At 41.0% G+C, this 20,855-nt stretch overlaps 1 protein-coding gene across 4 annotated transcripts in view; it reads right to left on the bottom strand.

The window, feature by feature from the left end:
- Atp10b (ATPase phospholipid transporting 10B (putative)) overlaps nucleotides 1–20,855 on the bottom strand; it is a 311,951-nt gene that overhangs the window by 173,146 nt on the left and 117,950 nt on the right. For all 4 annotated transcript variants that reach the window (XM_060363835.1, XM_060363836.1, XM_060363837.1 and 1 more), the window contains one exon: nucleotides 20,000–20,067. The gene's annotated coding sequence lies outside the window, so the exon portion shown is untranslated. The remainder of the gene's footprint in view (nucleotides 1–19,999; nucleotides 20,068–20,855) is intronic.

Raw genomic sequence — 20,855 nt, forward strand, 5'->3', positions numbered from 1 at the left:
CTATCTTAGACACTTTCTCAGTAGCAGGAAGTTATCTAGCACAGGGACCCTCAGAGTTCATGTTTTATAGGCCTAATGATAGGCCCTGTAAGAGTGGTCAACATCTGCTAATCCAAAGTAATACCATACATCCAAGATGGCTCCCAAGTTCTGAATATCAAGAGTGTTAATAGGTTTCCTTATTCTAGGTAAATTAAACAGTCTGGACACCCTTCCACTCACAGGCCATACAGCAACTGGTTCATGTCATGTCATGTCATAAATGTTCATTCCAAGTGCTTATAAAAAGCAGCCGTGGTATTAAGAAAGAAGGGTATGCCTGAAATAAACAATACACGGGCAGGTGCTTTCTGTATATGCTCAAAAACACGATAAAACCCATTGGTAAAAGGTGCCATGACTGTCTGGAGTCCTAGTCAGAGAAACAGGAAGTTTTTGCTTTGCCCACCAAGGTTCCCATAATTCCGTATTGTATTGCTAAAGATACATAGAGGCTGGCCTAGAATGTTAACACTTTGACTCTTCCAGTGAAGGTCACCTTAAAAAAAAAACACACAAAAGCAGAAACCAACATGCTGAGTAGGCTCTCACTGAACCTTAGGAAGTACATTATCTTACTTTAAATGATAGCTTATAAGTGTGTTATATCTAATTTTCTGGGCGGGGGGGGAGCCTTTATTTTTCTTGCTGGGCTGCGGTTTGCCTTGAGGCTAAGAGTGGCCCTGTTTCACATGCACACATTCACCTCCATCTTGGTGAGCAGGAGCTGGAGTTTGACACCTGCCCCCATCAGTCTCCAGAGGCTTTTCCAACATTAGAGGAGAAGTCTCAGGCTCTCAGGAGCACCAGGGCCGTATGCTTACCTTTTAATTTTCTCTCAAGTACTCAAGCAATCAGAAGAGGCTCTGCTTGGGGCAGAGCTGCCTTTGACAGAATACTTGCCATGTGTTGTCAGTCACTGTTTTCATGCTTACAAGATGTTTTGTATAAAGGACATGAAGGGCATTTCTATAGCTTTGGACAAACGAAGAGGCTGTCTTTCAGAAACCTGAAGCAACATGTGTGAGATTACAGTACCATCTAACGAGATTTCTAGTATTTGAACCCAGGCATGTCTGACTCCAGAGTTCTTGATTTGGAATCAAAGTCCGTGGCCATGAAATGAATTGTAACTCTTATTTTAGTGGAAAGAAATGATGAAAAAAACTCAGCGCTTTGCTTCGCATACAGGACTAGAAAGAGTGCATTTTCATAAATCTAAGAGTAACAGGTTACTCTTTGATCATGGTCCCTCTATTTCACAAAACGTTGTTTATTGAACAAAACCCAAATAATCCTGGATTCCTGTGAGGCAGATGTATCGTGATCTTGTGAATAAGCTAATCGCTCCGAGTAGACATTTGGTAAATTCGGGATTCTGGCAATTTTGCTATTTACTTCTTTAAATACCTATGATTTTCATTGGTGCGTGCAGCCATTTGAAGCTCAACTCCCAAGCGTTTCTGGGAAGCCAGGTTTCCTTTCGTGCCCTAAATTTTTCTGCCTCAACACACTGTCTTTTATAGTTTCCTGGACTCAGTTTCCTGCCTCACCCAGTGTTAACACCACACCCTTCCTCCTACCCTCAGGTACAGCAGTTTCTTCCCTATTTCCTGGTCAACGTTCTGCTTTTGAGCTTGGCCATGGCTGTCATTGCTGCTATCCGATATTCTCTTTGTTCTCACAATCATTGCTGTAGGGAATAAAGCATGTATTACACGTCTGGAGTTTTGCTAAGTTCTTTATACTTACTGCATTTTAAAATTGTGATTATCTCTAGAAGTAGCACTATCATAATTATTCTCATTTTTTTAAAATGAGAAAACTAAGGGTTAGACAAATTGCGATACTTATGTAAATTTATTTTCTTATGTAAATAATTTTTAAAAGATTCACTTTAAATTATGTGTATATGTGTGGATATGTGTGCATGAGAACTGGTGTATGAGAAGGCCTAGGGGACCCTGGAAATGGAGTTACAGGTGGTTGTGAGCCACCTAACATGGGTGCTGGGAAACAAACCTAGATCCTCTGGAAGAGTGGTAAGGCTAACTATGGAATCATTTCTCCATGCCTTATGTAAATTTCATGTTGTTGGAAAATGGAGAAGGTAGGAATGTAAACCAAACCTGTTCATAATTCCTATTGCTTCCTTTCCTCTTATATTTAAGATTTCCTTCATATCTTAAAGATTTCTCACAATTCCTCACTACTCACGAATGGAGGTCTTAAGCACCTAGACTTTCCCAGATCATGGGCAATTCCCACTCCTCTCAACATTTCATCAGTACTATGTTGTGCAGTCTTTTCCTTTATTCTCTTATAAGTACCCTTCCTATCACCTGAGGTAAATGTAAGCCAGCCAGAACCCACGGGGCAGGCAGAAGATAATGGGGAAACACAGTAAGCAAACCACAGTGAGCAAATGGCCAGTGAGCATTCTGATGAGTGGTGTTTCCTAGCAAGCCAGCAAGGATTCATCCACAGCTTTGCAAACACCTAGAAGGGTACACTTGGGAAGCTGATGGGTCCTTTTATCTGGCCACACTCTTTCTCTGGTTGTTTGTCAGTCTTCTCAAAGATGTTTACGAACCGGTAAGCTATTGAGGGGATCACTCGAGGTATGAGGGACACAGTGAGGCTTCATTAAACTGGAGCCTTAGCCTTGGTTGGCAAGCCAGATCTGGAAAGGCACAGTACACTCTGCCCGCCTCCTGTCACACTAGCTTTGCTCTTGGTCCTCATTAGAGGGGGCAGGAGCAGCACACAGCATATTTGCTTAACATAGGAGGGTAGATGATCATTTAGACACTTGACTAATCTCATTTTCTTTATAAAATTGGTTGTTTCTCAGAATCCCATCACTCTCTCTGCTCCTGTGAAAGGTTATCAAGATTGCCTGGTTGCCAAGCTTCTCTTCTAACTGACTATATTTTCTATGAAGTCTGGCAGGAGAGGTGAAATGTGCATTACATAAGGAACAGCCCAGTGTACCTGGAGTTGAGACAGGCCCACATTTCACAATTGCAGAACACTTGACAAGGCCCACACAATTGCTCTATTAAATTAAATGACCATAGACTCCATCTGCGCACATAATCTCCACACAGGCTGGGCTCCTTTACAGCCAATAGCCTGCAGGTGTGCAAATAAGTGCTCGTGGGCCACACCAGATGTCAGGGCCTAATTAAAATATAGAATGAAAGTGCTGTTCCCTTGGTACTGAGCAGAAAGCGCTGCCGTGCTTCTTGGGATGGGAAATGGCAAAGATAGAAAATGTAATTCTAGTCGGGGAAGCAAATGGCCATGTGAAATCCACCTCCGGAGAACCACTTAGCACGGATAGCGGGAAGTCGAAAGAAAGCGTTCTGTTCTCTTGTTCAAGGCCGTTTTCTCTTGGCCGCCATAATGCAATTAGTACTTCTGTGTTTTAGTTCCAGGGCAGGGGCTCAGAGTTAAGGCTCCCAGCTTGATGGTTCAGATGCTAGAGTCGGATGGTGCTGATTATGAGCAAGCTGTACCGTTCATAATTTTGACCTGGGGGCACAGCCATGTCATCTGGATTCCAAGTGGCATTGTAAGGGCCAAATAGAAAAAGAACAACTTGGGGAGCTGTCAATCATCTAAATAACAGGAAAGGAGAAGTGATAGGGGGTAACTACAATTTAAAGCCCAGAGGAAGGCAGGGGAGGAGATAGCTCATTCTGTAAAGTACTTGCTATGGAAGCAGGAAAAACTGAGCTCAATACCCAAAGCCACAAAAAGAGAAAAAAAATGTGGTGTGCACTTTAGTTCCAGACCTGGAGAGGTGGAGCCAGGAGGATCCTTGGGAATTATTGGTCAGCCAGTCCAGCCACCTGGGTGAGTACTGGAGCTAGTGTAAGTCCTTGTCTTTTTTCTTTGTTTTCTCCCTCCCACCTCCTCCCATGTCTCTTTAACCACAGTTCTTTCTTTCTTTTTCCTATGTTATAAAAACATAAACTCAGGAGTTAGGATCATCTGACTCTGAAGTCTGGTACTGGCATGTTTTCATTGTATTTCCACTAGCCATTTCCTCCATCTCCTATTTCTTTGGCTTAATTTAAGAATTATATGGATTCTATTTGGAGGCACATCTCAAAATATACAATTATCGTCAATATAGTTAGCTCTTGGTTAATTTCACCAGTGCCTCTAGGGGATATTTGTGTATTTAAAAGGGATCTCTTTGCTTCTCCATTGTAGCAGTCCCCAGAATGCAGGTCACATGGAAACTTTCATCATGTATTTTTATTTTAATTGCTAAGCATTTATTTTAGCATGACTTTATAGAAAGTGAAAGTAGCACATCAAAACTATGGTTTTGTGAATAAGGAAGCAAAAGATTAATTTAAACAATAGTAAGGGGCTTGGGAGGTGCTTGCTATCAAGTGTAAAGACACCAGTTTGAATCTCCAGAAAGCATGTAAAATCAGATGTGGTTGTGTATATTTGTAGCCCCAGTGTTGCTGTGGGGAGACGGGAGCCAGAGACGGGAGAAGACCGTTGAAACTCATGGGCCAGCTAAGCTGGTGTAAGTGGCAGTGAACAACAAAGACATCTGTCTCAAACAAGCTAGAGGTGAGGACCAACACCAGAGGCTATCCTCTAATCTCCACGTGTGCATTATACCGAAGTACCCCCAACGCACCTGTCAAAAACCAAGACAAATTATAGTAATGGACAAACAGTAAAATAGATAGTTTTCAGTTTAGGAAATAATCAAACAGGTGTTATTTAAATGTCTAAAAATTTAGAAGGAACCAGTATTCACCATGTTCTGGGCGAGTACCACCCCCTAGGGTTCACGTTTATGCTGCCATTTATTCCTTCTGCTCCCACTTCTAAGGCTATGGAATCTCTAAATGTTTAACAAATCTGCCGAAGGAACCAGAACTGGGCTTGAAATATGGCTCTGGCCTTGGTTCTGAAGCTCCGTTCCTGCAATTGCGTCACAATGCCCTCAGAAGGATACCTGCACACGGCAAAGCTGCAAGCAGTGACTGAGGTTCAGCATCAGTGTCAACTTTATAAAACGGATCTTACCCTCTCAAATCAGCCCTGATAGGCAAACATGCACCTCTTCCCTTTACAGGGGCTCCATTTGGCATTAGAGAGACCAAGTGACTTACACAGCCAGTACCTGGTTCCATCTGGAGTTCTTACTGAATACTATTTAATATCCTAGGACATTAAACAAATTTATCCCTCGTTCCCATTGGTTAGGAGTCTTGTGTCTCTCACCTATGGAATGTGGTTATAAAATAGGTTCTGGCTAAGTTATCCCAGCTACTTGTAAAGGTAGGTGAGTCACTTGTAATCCTTGCTAACTGAAAGGGCCAGAGGCTCATACACTCAGGTGTTGGCTGGGCTAGGAATGAGTGCAAGACCTGCCAGGGGAATTTTGTGAGACCCTCTCTCTAAAACAAAAACAAAGGCAAAACCCACACAGCATTATTTTCCAAGCTGCACATAACAAATTGGCCATGCTCATTTTAAGGCCACATCTTGTTTTCTCAAAGATACACAATGTTTATTTTTGTTGTGTGTAGTTAAGTGTAGAACATGATGTGAGATGCTTATAACAGTCAAACAAATAGGGCTGGAGAGATGGCTCAGAAGTTAAGAGCTCTGGATGCTCTTCCAATGGTCATGAGTTCAATTCCCAGCAACCACATGGTGGCTCACAACCATCTATAATGAGATGTATTGCCCTCTTCTGCTGTGCAGGTCTACATGCAGACAGAACTTTGTATACATAATAAATAAGTAAAACTTTTGAAAAATAGTAAGACAATTTGAGGTGTCCATTATTTCATTGTATCCATTATCTTATGGATGACTGTTAACAAATAAATCTTGCAAATTTTCTAGTGACATAGTATTATTAGCAATAACAACACACACTTCCCTATTAGCTATCTGTCCCATCTTGCTTTGATCCCAGCATGGCAGGATGAGAAAATGAATTTATAGGAGGAAGAATGCCAAGATGACTCCAGGATTCCTGGCTCCTGCCTCTTGTACAAAACTTACCATTCACTAAGTACTTCTGTAGATATGGCTGGGAAGATATTTGACAGATCATTTAAAATTCCAACACAGTTGGTCCTAAAATAGATGACCCAGGGTGAGCCTGACTAGTCTCAAAGGGTTTCTTTTGGAAAGGGAAGTTGGAAGCACATGAGATGGTTTCTGCTGTTAATGAATGCATGGAAAGGTGCATGGAGCCACAAGGCAGAGAAGGCTGATGACGTGTAGGAAACAAGAGGGTCGCATATCTGACAATTATCAGGAAAAGTGAATTGTGATGCTATGTCTCTAAAGAACTGACCTTGATAACAGTCTGTGCGGGTTCAAAGTGGACTTTCCCATGACCACGTGAAAAGGATTAAGACTTGATTTCAGCCTTGTAGACCTAAGCAAGAAAGCCAACCATGCCTTTTCTAGACTTCTACCCTAAAGAAAATGTGACTTGATAAATGGGTGGTGTTTTAATCTGTGAAGTTTCTGCAATTCGTAAGAAAGTAATAGGAAACTAATACAGTACCGAAAGTCATAAAAGTTAGCCCTAATTATATAAATGTAGTATTTTATTACACATAATGCATTCAACTGAATCATTTACTGTATTTTTCACTCTTAGATGAGTAAATTTTACTGCCTATGAAGACCAAATCCACAGTGTAACAGCAATTATTATAATAATCTAACATCCAGTGAACAATTATGATGTGTTCATTCTGCTAAGTGCTTTCTATGCATTGACTAATTTAGTCCTTATAACCCTACGGAGGGGGCACATTGTGAATCATTTTACAAATGAGGAAGCTGAAACATGGAAGAGGACTAAACCCAAAAGACACTGCATTGCTTTAAGGAAAAGTTTTATCGACACTTACAGCATTTATTACAAACCAAAGTTTTCCATTTATTAAAGGTGGGATTTCCCCATCTGGCTTTGGTGTATGTTTTTATGTCTTCATCTGTGTCCATGGAGGTCACATTTCCTCATCATTATCAGTAAAAAGCAAGATGGGAAAAAAATACATGATAAGCAAGAGTTCTGTCCTGCTAAGTCTACCGATGTGTGTTACCTCAACGCTCAGAACACTCCTGCCATTCAAAAAGTCAGCTCTTCTATTCTGTAAGTTTTACTATTTTATTTGCAAATTGATAAATTACATTAACAGGGCACAAAGTGATTCAATGATTTATGAACGCCATGTGGAGTAATTAGATCAGACTAATTACCATATCAGTCATCTCAAATACTTATCACTTTATATGGTGAGAACATTTAAAATTTGCTCACTGTGAATTTGAAATTTTAGTTACTATATTTACATCGATGCACAGTATTTCTTGAAGACACAGAAAGGCTTCTTGCTCCTGTCTAGCTGAGGCTTTGTCTCCCTCCACCGCTCTGCCCCGTTCTCCGTACTCCAGCCCTGAAACAACAATTACACTGTTTGCTTCTCTTGGGTGCAATTATCGCTGCTTTCACCAATAAATAAGCTCATGTGTGATTATTGTCTTTTCATGCTAGAGATTATTTTACATACCAAAATGTTCTTCAGTCCAATCCATGTTGTCACAAATGACAAAATCTTCTTTTAAAGACAGAATGATAACCTTTTGTATTATGTGGGATATATGTATGTATGTGTATGTATATACACACATATATATGTATATATATATGTGTGTATATATATATATGTTTATATATACACACATTTAGTATTTGGTGCCCACATAATGCAAAAAAATTTTTTTCTTTATCTGTTCATCTCCTGATAGATACTTAAGTTCTGAATGATCAAGGTAGGGTAGATTTCAAGCCTTTGTGGTAAAATACTTGAAGGCTGGGGTTGAGTTGCTGGGCCATATTGGAATGTAAAAAGCATTCATGAATTTTTTCTTCCAAAAGAATATGAGGTTTTTTGTTGTTGTTGTTGTTGCTTTCCCCAGCCTCTCTAGACATTAGTTTACAGTGTGTCAGGCCCATACGTCTATGTGGCAGACTTGCTATTCTCACCAGCTCCCTTTTCTAGGGAATTAGTGTCACTCAGACAGTTTCTGTGGTATATAGATGCTTGGGCTGTGGTCCTGGGCTATGGTCAGAGATGTTTTAATAGTCAGAGAGATGCCAGAAGGTCCTTGGGTCAGTTATACTACCTGGAATATTCAGGTAAGTCTGGGGTGGGGGATGCCAGTTCTAAAGAGTTGCTGACACATGGGTGACTTAGAAGTTCTGGACCACACATAGCAAAGCTGATCCCAAGGCTGTCTTATTCTCTTAGTTTTGTTGTCCTGATTTGATGAGAAGATTGTTAAATTGGGAATCAGAAAAACTGAGAATGCATTTGGTGCTCTTGCTTACGATTGTTTTCTAACGTGTGCTGGTACACCAAGACCAGTAGGTTGCAAAGCTTCTTTAGGGTTCAGGACAGCGACCCAAGATCTACGGACTGATAAAACTACTCTGACAGATAAAGACTCATTCAAGGAGCTCTGAAAAATGCAGATGCTTTCTCCCTAGATTCACAGAGTTAGAGAAAATTATAGTGTTGGAAAGGGGAATCATGGAATCCACACAGATATTGTAGTAACTGTTCATCAAGGCAACAGGAGGTCTGTGACACTGAGATAATGAAATTGGGTCACACAGGTAAGCAAGACTGTGACCCCACTATGTACATCTCAGCTGGATTCTGAGTGAGATGCTTTCTGGAGTCACTTCCATCTTCCCCGTTAAAAAGATACTATGACAAACGAGAGCACTCATTCCACAGCGTACTTGACTTAGGTACATCAGCAGCTCCATTGTACAGTTGAAGATATGGATGAGCAGTAGCTATCTCAAGTATCACACAGCTAGGAAGTGGCATATCTAGACCTTGATTCCAATTCATGTTTGACCACCTGCTCTTGTTTATTTTTCAGCAAGATAATGTCATGTTCTGGATGATACACCCTCTGGGAACCAGTTCTGCTCTGGCCAAGATGCCTGACCTGTATTGTATTCTTCGAATGCAATAGCAGAATACTTATCAGTAATTTAAACAAGGAGTTTCTACTAACAACAAAATTTCTTCACAAAATTCAATATGGTAGTTCTGAAGGCAGTTGGGCTGTTTGCCACTGTAAAGTCTCCTGTGAGCTTTTGGGGGAATTAGCACAGACACCCTGTCTTGTTTTCCTATTCATACACACATTCCCTATTTAGTATTTCAGTCTGCAGGTAGGGTATCACAGCAGACCTTCCTAGGGGTTTAATTGAGCCTGCTGCCTTCTTCTGCTGTGGTTCATTAGCAACTTCTCCAGTATAACCCCAGGAGGTTCACATACAAAGTAAATGATGCTGGTCTTCAGTTCTGCCCTGAAGGAAGAATGACTGGAGGTCTTGGCAAAGTAATGACAGCTAATGAGGACTAAATGCTTCTTAGATTGGGCTAGCTGTGCCTGCACCCTCCAAGCATTATCATAGAGTTCTCCAGGAGTAGAAACAGTTTTCAGAGGGCATCGGAAACAGAGAGATTCAGGCTTCTTCTCCTTGTCCTTCCATCACATTGCCATGTCACTGTAGCCAGATATCAACTTGGCCAGGGTATTCAGAACTTGGGCAAGCACAATATGAGTTAAAAATACCCTTTGTCCCCTCCTCTGGTGCTGAGAGTCCTAGAAGAGGCATGTTAAAGGTAAGCTGTTTGCAAAAGATGATGTCCTTTGCCAAGACATGACTCTATGGCCTGTACCTCTTCTCATCAGGAGAGTCCTGGGTCATTCTTTTTCCTGAGGTGATTGTGTCTTCTGGCCAGCAGGTAGGGAATTCATCCATGAAGGATTTATTGCTTTAGGTTTCTTACTTTCATTTTTAAATCAGAATATAAATCTTTAGTGTCCTTTTGCTTTGCTTGGATGTTCTGTTGTGCAGGCAACACAGGTCTAAATTCAGGCTCCTGCTGTGTACAGCTTCATTTGTCTGTGAAGGTCAAAGCCTGGTTGCTTTCTGCAGGGATCCTCTCCTTCCTGACTTGTTTTGACTTCCAGTCAACTTGACAGAGTCTTAATGTTACACAGCCATTCCCTCCCTGGCTGTAGATGTGATCCGTGAATAATGTTAGCCACTGCGAGAAAATCAGGGTGGTGGCATTTCACTTATTGCGTGCATCAATAGCTCCCTGGCCCACCACACTCCTGTAGAGATTCATGTGCATCTTCTGAGTTGAGGAGACAGACGTGGTTTGTTCAACTCCTTTGAACACGGCCCTCCCCATGATTACTCTGGTTCTGTAGCTAGATTCCTAGACTTTGACCTGAGATAAGTCTTTCTAGGCCATGCATATATATACCCAGCCAAGAAAGACTCCATGTCCAAAAGTTCAAGGCAGACAGCATATATCACTAGCATATGTAATAGCCTCAGACAAGGAATTTTGAAAACACTGCTAAGAAGGGCAAATGTCCATGTAAGCTCTTACTTAAGTTTGATAATGATTTATGTCTCTATTTTCACAGCTTATGTCTCTTTCCATAGTTTTTGACCTCTAAGAGCAACTATCATAGTTATGGAGCACGGAACATGGGACATACCTTGCAGGTGATAATATTTGGGCTGAAATAGTACCTAAGTGTAATTGCAGTTTCAAAACACCTCAGTTCATTTAATATAATGGAGCATGGTAGTTGCTCCCACATTTCAAATTTCGATTTCATCCTTTACGTCCAACAAGTCATTCTGTCTTCCACGAGCATTTTAATCTGTCAGATAGATAACAACTGTAGCTATCTCCCAGAGCTGCTGGGAAAAGAAAAATCTCTCAGTATCACTCACTACATCAAAACTTTCACAGTTACTATCCAGACACTCTAAGGTATTTAAACTGGGGAGCCTGGAAAGTTTTGCAAAGCAACAGTAGCAGACATATCAAGCCCTTTCATGGCCTCTCATCAAGCTATGAATCCTTTAAGGGCTGGTACTGTGTTTTCTCCTTTGCTTCAGTATCCCCAGTGCTTAGACGATGGCAGGCACCTGATCAGTATTTGATGAATTAATAAGACAGAGAGTCCTAAGTTCAAATCCTAGTGTTGTTATTTCTGGTCTTAGACGGATTGTCTTCTCTGATGGTGAACTTGCACTTTTATGAAATCGTGGGGAACAATCTTGTAGGGACAATTTTAAGACACAGTAACTGGAATGGCTGATATGTCTGCTCACTGGTTAAGCCTTTTCTGTGCTCTCTGATGCGGGTGCTGTTGCTGCTATTTTGCAGGTGGCGTGGCTGATATCCAGAGAGATCAAGAGGTGTTCAAGGTAACACAACCACTATCATAAGGATGATATCCCAAACCAGGTACATTGGCCCCATGCTTGCTTTTTTTTTTTGAGACTGGGTCTCACTCATGTAGTCCATATTGACCTTGAATGATGACTTTAAACTTCTGATTCTCTTGCTTAGGCCTGTCTAGTGCCAGAATTGCAAATGCCATTTATTCAGGGCTAAGGATCAAACAGGACTTCATGCATTCTAGGCAAGAAGCCTATCAACTGAGCTGCATCCCCAGTCATCAGTCACCATGCTCTAGTCCTTCTACAGACTCACGTAAAATTGGAACTCAGAAGCAGCTTCTGCTAATATTGTTGGTGTTGTTCTTGTACAGGTTGCTTTCTGGTGACACTTAACATAAGAGAAAGCTCCAAGCAACCTAGTTAGTTTCATGCTTATAAGAACATGTCCACTCTGGAGAAAATCTTGCTCAGTCAGAACTTGGAGGCTGAGGTTTCAGTGTGTGCGTTTGTCCTTCTGGAGAAAAAGTTGTATGCCTTCAGAAGCCATTTGAATTAGGCAGCTGTTAACTATTTGTTCTCAAGCAGGCCTCAGGAGGCAGCAGGGGGGCAGGTTTCCACATCTAGCGAGCTATGAGTGACCTTACAGGATGGGTCAAATAAAACAAAGCAGGTACCTGAGCCAGGCCTTATGCTCTAACACAGGAAGACAAGTTACAAAGGAAGGGAAGATGAGAGATGGATGGAACAATGGAGGTCATCAACGCAGGAGACTGGGGAGACTGTCTAGAACCAGTATTGGTGGTGAGGTTTGAACACCCCAGTGTAGGCACCTATACTTTGCCCATGGATGTCATCCAGCCTCCATTTTTGGGTGACATCATCCAGCCCCATTTTCTGGCGTCAGTGTCTAGATTTGAGAACTGACCCCCGTAAGTTAAGCGCATGAACCTACAGCTAGTGTTCTCCCCACCACACCACGCTGTTAGGTGTCGATCTGGTGAGCTGTGTATGCAGATGCTTATCTCTGTGCCCTGAAATCTGTTTTGCAGTCTGGACCTGGGCACTGTCACGGTCATTGATTAGTGTTATGTAAACTTTGCTCCCTAATTATCTTTGATTGGTTAATAAGGTTTCTGAGAGCCAACTACTGGGCAGAGGAGACAGAAAGGCTGGACTTCTGATTGAGTGAGGGATCTCAGGTAGGGACCATGAGGTAGAGGAGAGAGAAGGGAGAAAAGGGAGAGAAAGGATATGACATGATGGAGCAAAAATAGCCTAGGCAGGACCAATATGCCAAATAACTTGGGACACATGGCTGAGAAATAGCAAGACTAGTATAGACAGGTTTGACTAGATCACTATCTACCAGTTACTAATCCTAAAGCATAATAATTCTAAGAAATCTCTGTGTCATTTATTTGGGAGCTAGAGCAGGTAAATAGAAAAGGCCCCCAAATTATAACATTTCATTTTACCATGCTGCCACTCCTGGAGGGCACTTGTGCTATTTTGGGTAAAGCCTGGTATCTACTCTATGGTACATCTATCCATGGAAGGGGGAGATACAAACATAAAAGGTAAGTTCTTAATTCCTCTAGTGTTTAAGGAAAATTGCTCAATATTTCTCTTCCTATCCTTGCAGGGCTTGTTTAGCTAAGGTACCAAGTACCAGAGAAAGGAGAAACCATAAATCACACAGGAGAAGGAAGAACACGTTATGTTCCTGATTTTCAGTGACATCCCTCATAACCTGGTGCCATCAATGAGCATGTAGTTCATCTATGTTCAGAAGAAAATTACGGATAGAGAAAGTAAAATGTTTACAAAACAGTTACTTAATGGCTATGTTTTTAACACCATGCTCATAAGAACAAACAAATCAGAATCAACCTGAATATTTAGCATCTGGGAACTGAATACGTATTTTTGGTAGATTCATACAATATAATACTATGTATCGATTTAAAAAAAACAAAACAAAACACCAAGCTAACTACTAACCACAATTGTGACTGGCCAGGAAAGATATCCCTAATGGTGTTATAGTGGCACTTTTATCCTGGGAGTAATCAACAGCTAATTTATCTTAAAGTCTGCTAGGTAGTAAGGAATTCATAATTCATACCTGGTGCTGTAAACCTCAACTGCTACCCATGGCTAGAGAAGTCATAGGCTCTAGAGGAGAACCCACTGCTGTAATTTTTCTCAACGGATAATTCTGACTATATTCTAAATATTTATATTCACAAATATAAATATTATCCACACCTTATCACAAAAAGCTTCTTTTGCCACGGATGGAAACTATTACAGAGGTTCAAAATTGCCAAAATACAGAGAATAATTAAGCATTTGTTGTTATCCAACCCCCAGTGATATATTCATAATGTAACTTCTACATTTAAGGCTCAGGGAACATCACAAAAAGGGAGGCAGAAAGGTTATAAGAGGATCAGGATGTCTTCTGTAGACAGAATCCCCCTTGAAAGGCCCCCATACATGCCTAACAGTATAGTTGCCTGGACAAGATTTGGTATAATAATACCACCAGTTGATATGACAGTGTGGATGGGTGAAATTCCACAAAATCTTACCCACAGCTGGAAAGCTGTAGGTAGTTAATAGCTATACAGAGAGGGAGAATCAGTTTTCTCCTGGAATAAACTCCCACATGGCTGACCACATCCCAAGTAGTCATTCCTGAATGCTTATACATATGAGCAATGATACATGGACTATGTTGTTTTTATATAAATGCATGTATATGTTTTATGTTTGTACATGCACACGTATATATATATGTAAATGTAATAATAATAAAGAATAAATAGGTCATGGAATTGAGAGTGGCAGCTGGGGAGGAGTTGGAGGGGAGAAAAAAAGGGAGAAGTGATGTAAATGGAGTGCTTATATATGACGTTAAAAATTTAAATTACTTGTAAGTTTAAAAAAATACATGAACTAAGTACCATACCATATAACTCCATCCTAAGAAACAGGAAATATATCAAAAACAGAGTACCGATCATGGGTAAGCCAAATAGGTTTAAAAAAGCAGGACATTTGCATGTGCTTTCACAGGGATGTAAGATGTCACTGGAGGTTAAGACAGCAGGAAAGTGTAATTTTTTTATTAAACACTGATTATCTAGTAAATGTATTTTTACCATATACAGGAATTTCCTACTTAAAATACATGCATAAATAATTTTAAAGCAGTAATGAACAGCTTTCTAAAAAGTAAAATGTCTCTCTCGGAGTCAGCGCCTGAACCTGGAACTGCCCATCTTCCTTGCTCTAAATTGAGTAAGCTGCTGAACAAATGGTCAGCTTGTATCTGCTTCTTCACTTTTAGTAATAATATTTACCTTACGAGATAATGGTGATGACCAACCTGAGTGGCAGGCAGGTTATCAAATAATTCCCAATGATGGCTGCCTACTAGGATCCAAACCTTCATGTCAACCTTGCCTCTAGAATGGATAGAGTGATGTCTAATGAATCCATTAGGCAACATAGATAGGATGTCACAAAAGGCTGCCACACTTCTTGCATCTCACTTTGATGGAGTAGCAAACAGACTGTAGCCAGAGACCAACTGAGATCTGTAGTGTATCAGGGCTCCAGGAGCTCATTGTGACCAGTAAGTAATATGATAATAATGAGCAGGTGCCTGGGAGGGGATCTACCTTCAGTCATTGGCTGATACCACTATTGGCTGATACTGTGCTTATTGCTTGAATCATGGAAACTGGAAAATCTGCTCAGGGATTATTAACCTACATTCCACTGTGAGATTATACATACTATCCCTTAAAGTAAAGTACTTAACAGGGCAGTTAAGTACTCTGCTAAGTAGTAATAGCTAACTAATGTAACCACGTATCTCATTATGAAACATATGACAGGGTCGCAGTTAGGGTTTCTATTACTGCAGTAAAACACTATGAGCAAAAAGCAAGTTGGGGAGGAAAGGGTTTATTGAGCTCATATGCATTGCTATTAATCACCAAAGGCAGTCAGGACAAGAACTCAAGCAAAGCAGTTGCCTGGAGGTGGGAGCTGATGCAGAGGCCATGGAAGAGTGCTGCATACTGGCTTGCTCGGCCACTGTCTTATATAACCCAGGACCACCCGCCCAGGGATGGCACCACCTATGATCACTAATTAAGAAAATCCCTTACAGCGAGAGCTTATAGAGGCGTTTTCTCAATTGAAAGTTCCTCCCTCTCTGATGACTCTAGTTTGTGTCAAGTTGATACAAAACCAGCCAGTATAGGCAGAAAGATAGCAAGATGTCCCAGTGGATAAAAACCAATGACTTTAGTTTAGTCTGTGGGACCTACATATTGGAAGGTGAGAGCCAAATCCTACAAATTGTCCTCTGTCCTCTGAGCCACGGCACACATACATGTATAGAAATGCATAGATCTAGGAGGTCCAGGCAGTCAGAACACACTCAAGACAAGCTCCTCAGGGCCCATGTGGAGAGCAAGCTTGAGACAATCTCTGCCCAGTGCCACATGACATGGGCTGAATATAGCACTCCTGAGCTCCTGAGACAACTCCAAACACCCAAAGGCTGGGGGTGCCACAGAGATAAGCAAGTAAACGGTGGAAAGATGGGAGAACAGAAGGATGTGCACGAAAGGAAGAAAGATGGGAGTGGAGGGTAGTGAGAAACCACCTGACGTGAGTAGCTGGTGATGGCACCTAAATCCATGGTGAGGTCCTAACTAGCGCCGTCACTGTGGGCCATCTCTGGCTCCATGGCTTTGCAGCAGTTGGGATCTGTTACCACCAAGGTCTAGGTGGGCATCCCTGGTCTGGGCTATCCCCTCTGGCCATGTTGATGCCTGAGGGCTGTGCAGAACTGGCCCTACTCCTTGCCTGGGCATTGTGGGAGAGCTGGTCCCGCCCCTCACCAGCTGCAGGACTCAGAAGATCTCAGGAGATCAAGCCCAGCTCCTTACCTAGTAAGTACAGTAGATCTGGCCTTGGTTGTGGTGAGCTAGCCCTGAAGGTGTGAGCATGGGCGAGCTGACCCTGTGACTCCTCTGCTGTGTGGTGGTAGAGGTGAGGGACAGATGCCCTCCACCTCCCTTTACCACCTGCTGACCCTGGGGCTATGACAGTAGCAAAGTTGGCTCTGCCTGTTGCCAGCTACAGCAATGGGTGAGCAAGCGAGGGCAGTACTGGAAAGCTCACCCTAGTGGTGGGGTGCCCAGAAAGCTGGTGGTGGGCTGACCAGCTCAGCTATCACTCATGCCCAGATTCAGAGTTTTGAGTTGGCTCATCCCAACATCTATCCCATCTATGACCTGCTGGAGCAAGAGAAGGGGCCAGTCCTGTAGATCCAAAGCTGCAGGATCTCCATGACACAGGGCAACAACAGGACATCTGAGAGGAGTCCCAGTGAGGATCCAGTAGTGATACTGTAGCGGAAGCCAGTGGCCATGAGCCAGACCAACGACCAATGAACATTTGCCAGCAAAGAAGTATGGACAAAAGGTTACATTGTGGGACATACTAAGAGACAGACAGCTTTCTCAATGAGACTTGTTTTTCTTCTGTGGAGAGCTTGCACGGGTAGAGAGTGGGTACAAAGGGATGAGGAGATGAGTGTGACTGGGATGCATGATGTGATATCTACAAAGGATCAGTAAAAAGTTAAATATTAAAAAATAACTATATAAAATGTTAAATATTATAAATAAAGATATAAATCTAGTAAAAATAAATAAAAAATAAATACATGGTGTATATTATTATGTCCTATATACATGGTGGCTATTACCAATCACAAAATCATTTTTCTGGAAAGCACAGATAGAGTCTTAGAACCCACTCTGAATAAAGCTTATTTTTTAAATTAACAATTGCAAGCAGCAATATATATATATATATATACACACACATATATATAATGAATAATACATTATTTTCAAATGTGTATACACTGTGGAACAGCTAAGTAGAGCTAATATATCAGCATAAATATTTCCTCATGCATTTGTAGTCTTTTTGCGAAGTTAAGACTTGAAACCTACTCTTAGGGATTTAAAATAAATGATAAATCTGTTTTAAAGTCAGACAGACCTTTGTCTAAATGCCAGCGCTGCCTATCTTCATTGTGCTCCCTTGAATAAAAGACTCCATGTCCCATGCCTGCTCCATCACTTGTAATAGAAGTATTCATTGTAAGGGGTCATGGTGAAGATTAACCAGCAAACAGTCGTGGTTGGCACACTGAGGTCACTGTGTTATACAGTGGAGCCTCTGAACTTATGATTCATACCTCAGTGCAGTGTCTCTTCTTGGCTAATGTTTCTTTAATTTCTCATAGAGTTTATTCTAAATATTTGACTCATCTTTTATTCCTCAAGTGCATACATACACTAGTATACATACAGTAGGCACTTGCTGCATACGGGTAAGCTACAAGGAGCATAGAGCTTGCTCCTGATTACAGCAGGTTTATAGTCTAGAGAGAGGACTGAGACTATTTAGGGAAACACATGAACAATGGTGATTATTGCTTGCCATAAGAGCAATCTCCTCAGTGCCATCGGCATGTTTTGTCTCCGTTTTCTTCCTCCTATCATGTTACCTTTCCTTTCTTCAACAGGAGCCCACAATCTGACAAGCATATTCAGAAGGTCTCTGTTCTGGTAGCCCAGGGACAGTGTCATGAATCTAGCTTTTGATGACTCTTCCCTTGATCCAGTCAGGGGGCCACTCACAGACCCTGAAACATCACCAAAGCAATAACTGTATGTGTTGAGAAATATCTGTGTGGGAATGTTATGATATAACTTAAAATAACAAGTGTTTTCAAACAAGGGATTGAATGAAGAGATTGCCATTAATACCTGGATGCAATGCTGATCCACAGTAAAAATGATGTGTACACATGAAACACATATACAGACACCGCAAAGGGAAGATATCTATGACACACAGTTTAAGTAGCTGTTATTATATTAAATGCACATATGTTGTTATGTATAAATACATATCCTAAATATGTAGTCTGTAATGAAACTTCAGCAACTCTTATGCACATACAAATCTATATCTTTTATGTTATCATTATCACCAGCTGCAGAACTTAAGTTAAAAAAATATAGTAACAGGTAAATATTTCATCTTGCCCAGGTATCATATTTATGATTAGTTGGGGGGCTTTAAGGCCCAGTTCAGGGCTTATCCTGGATGTTTGAGATAGATCAATAAATGTGATTTGGAAGACAATAAAGTTTTTATGTACCAATCCAACTACTTTCTATAATTGCCCAAATATACCTCCAGCTCATCTCTGACATTTAAAACTGAATAGGAACCTATTAAGAAAATGTTATTTTCTTTGGCTATGCAAAGCAATCACCTTTGTTTGTCAAGGGGAGTTAATGCACAGAATAGGCTTGAGAGTCACGTTAATGCAGTCAACTCCTACAGGTAATTCTCTGGTACCAACTGAAATGCTTTAGCTAATCCCCCATTCCCACACCAACCCTGATATTTAGCTTTTTTCCCCCCAGTACTTCTTTTCTGACAGGTGGGATGTTTTATTAAGCATCCAGTATCTCTGGAGCTGTGCATGTCTTTGTGAAGATCCCAGACAAATTAGAAAGTCAAATTAGCAATGCATATTTAATGCTGCTTTGTAGTTTTTTTTTTTTTTTTTAAGTTGGCAGCAATGTTTACTCTTTGAGGGGGAGTTTATAATTATGCAAATTAAAGAAATGGTCTGCCTATGGTATAATGATAATGACTTTTTTTTTTTTAATGTCTAGAATCAAAGTATTTCTGCTCTTTTCTTAACTTCACCTGTAATTTGAGGGGAGGTTGGTCAAGGCTGTGTTAGTCATTCTTCAGCCATAATGGGAGATTTTGAAAGTGGATATTTTCATTAGCTTGGCCTTAGAGGAGGGACTGATGAAACTTGTATTGCTGTATTGTACCACAAATGCTGCCAACGGTTTTGAGAATGAACATTCAGCCTCTTGTCCTCTTTTAAATAAGATATTGATTTGTTTACATCTCTGCTTTGCTCCAGAAGAGTCTGGCATTTCAGAGGCATCATCTCTAGACCCAGCAATGCTAACGACTGGTCTAAGACCATCATGGTGGGTAGTTCCACATGTTCTGTCACGAGAGCATGTGACACATTCAGGCGAATGAACACGAGCAGACATTTGCTGGGGGGCTTTCTAGAAAGTGCATACAAAGAGAGACATGGAAGAGATATTCGGCTCAAGTTGTCAGAACCTGGTCTTGGGCAATGTTAGTTGTCTCCACTCTCTCCATAGACTTGCTCCATCTTAAGACTGTATAAGTAAATAACTTAAAAATATTACTTACGCCTTATTGAGCCTGTGTTTTCTGTTATTTACAGACAAGAACACATCTTAATGAAATATTCTGTGATAGTTCCTTAATTGCTCTGTATGTGTATATGTATTTATGTTTATACATATGTAAACATTGCCGAGAAATGTAAGCCATATATTTGCTATCTGAGTTACCAACGAGATCAGCTGATACTTGCTCAATTGTACTGAAGGAAACAATTGCAGTTTAGTGGAGCTCCTTTTAGCACTAGGAGAATCCATTTTGTATGGCCAACCAGTAAGAACTACTTACAATTCAGACTTTTGCTTTCACTGGAACAAGTTTCTCTAGTCAGTCATGATCTTCGTGCCACTGTGAAGCTGAAAGACACAGGAGAAAAAAATAAATATAAAATGTGCAATCTCATTTTGGCGTCAGGCAGTAATTAAGTATTTTGCCCTTTCCATTCCAGCTGGATGACTCCAGCTCCAAATAAACTTCATAAGCAAGCTGGACATTTTCCCAGGAAGCTGCTTCAATGGCAACGGTTTGCTCCAACCAGGGAATCAGGTCTACTGTTTTATCTGCCAACATGCAGAATATAAATGATGTTCCATGTTCCCTTGGATGTCAATCTAAATGCCTTTTCACTCCATGGGACACATCTTGGTCCAACCTCTTGGTGAATTTCAATTTTGCCACATAGACTGGATTAGAAAGGGGATGGGATTTTACCCCAGTTAATGAAAGTAAGACCTTAAGCTTGTGTTGAAAATGTGGAGGAAAAAAGCGAAGGTATTTTTCTGTGAGGCTAGATGTGGAAAAGATACATATCTGGCATTTCTCTCTCATTCTCTCTGTATCTCTCTGTCTCTCTGTTTCTCTTTCTCTCTCTCTCTCTCTCTGTGTATATGTGTATGTTTTACAGTGAAAAAGTTTCTCCTAGAAATAACTGCGTAAAAAAAAGACCAGAACCATGGCGGTATCAATACACATGATAACATGTTAGGGGAGAAATTTTATGGGGGCATTTCACTGGAAAATGCCATTTCATATAGGAAATTCCTACCTGTAAACAAAGAACTACAGGCAATTAATGACTGCTGGGAGAGGGGGAACCAGTCTTTCTGGAGCATGAGCATAGTTTTTGGTTGTCCAATGCAAAGTG

This window comes from Meriones unguiculatus, chromosome 11, assembly GCF_030254825.1.
Source record: "Meriones unguiculatus strain TT.TT164.6M chromosome 11, Bangor_MerUng_6.1, whole genome shotgun sequence".
NCBI classification, from domain to species: Eukaryota; Metazoa; Chordata; class Mammalia; order Rodentia; family Muridae; genus Meriones; species Meriones unguiculatus.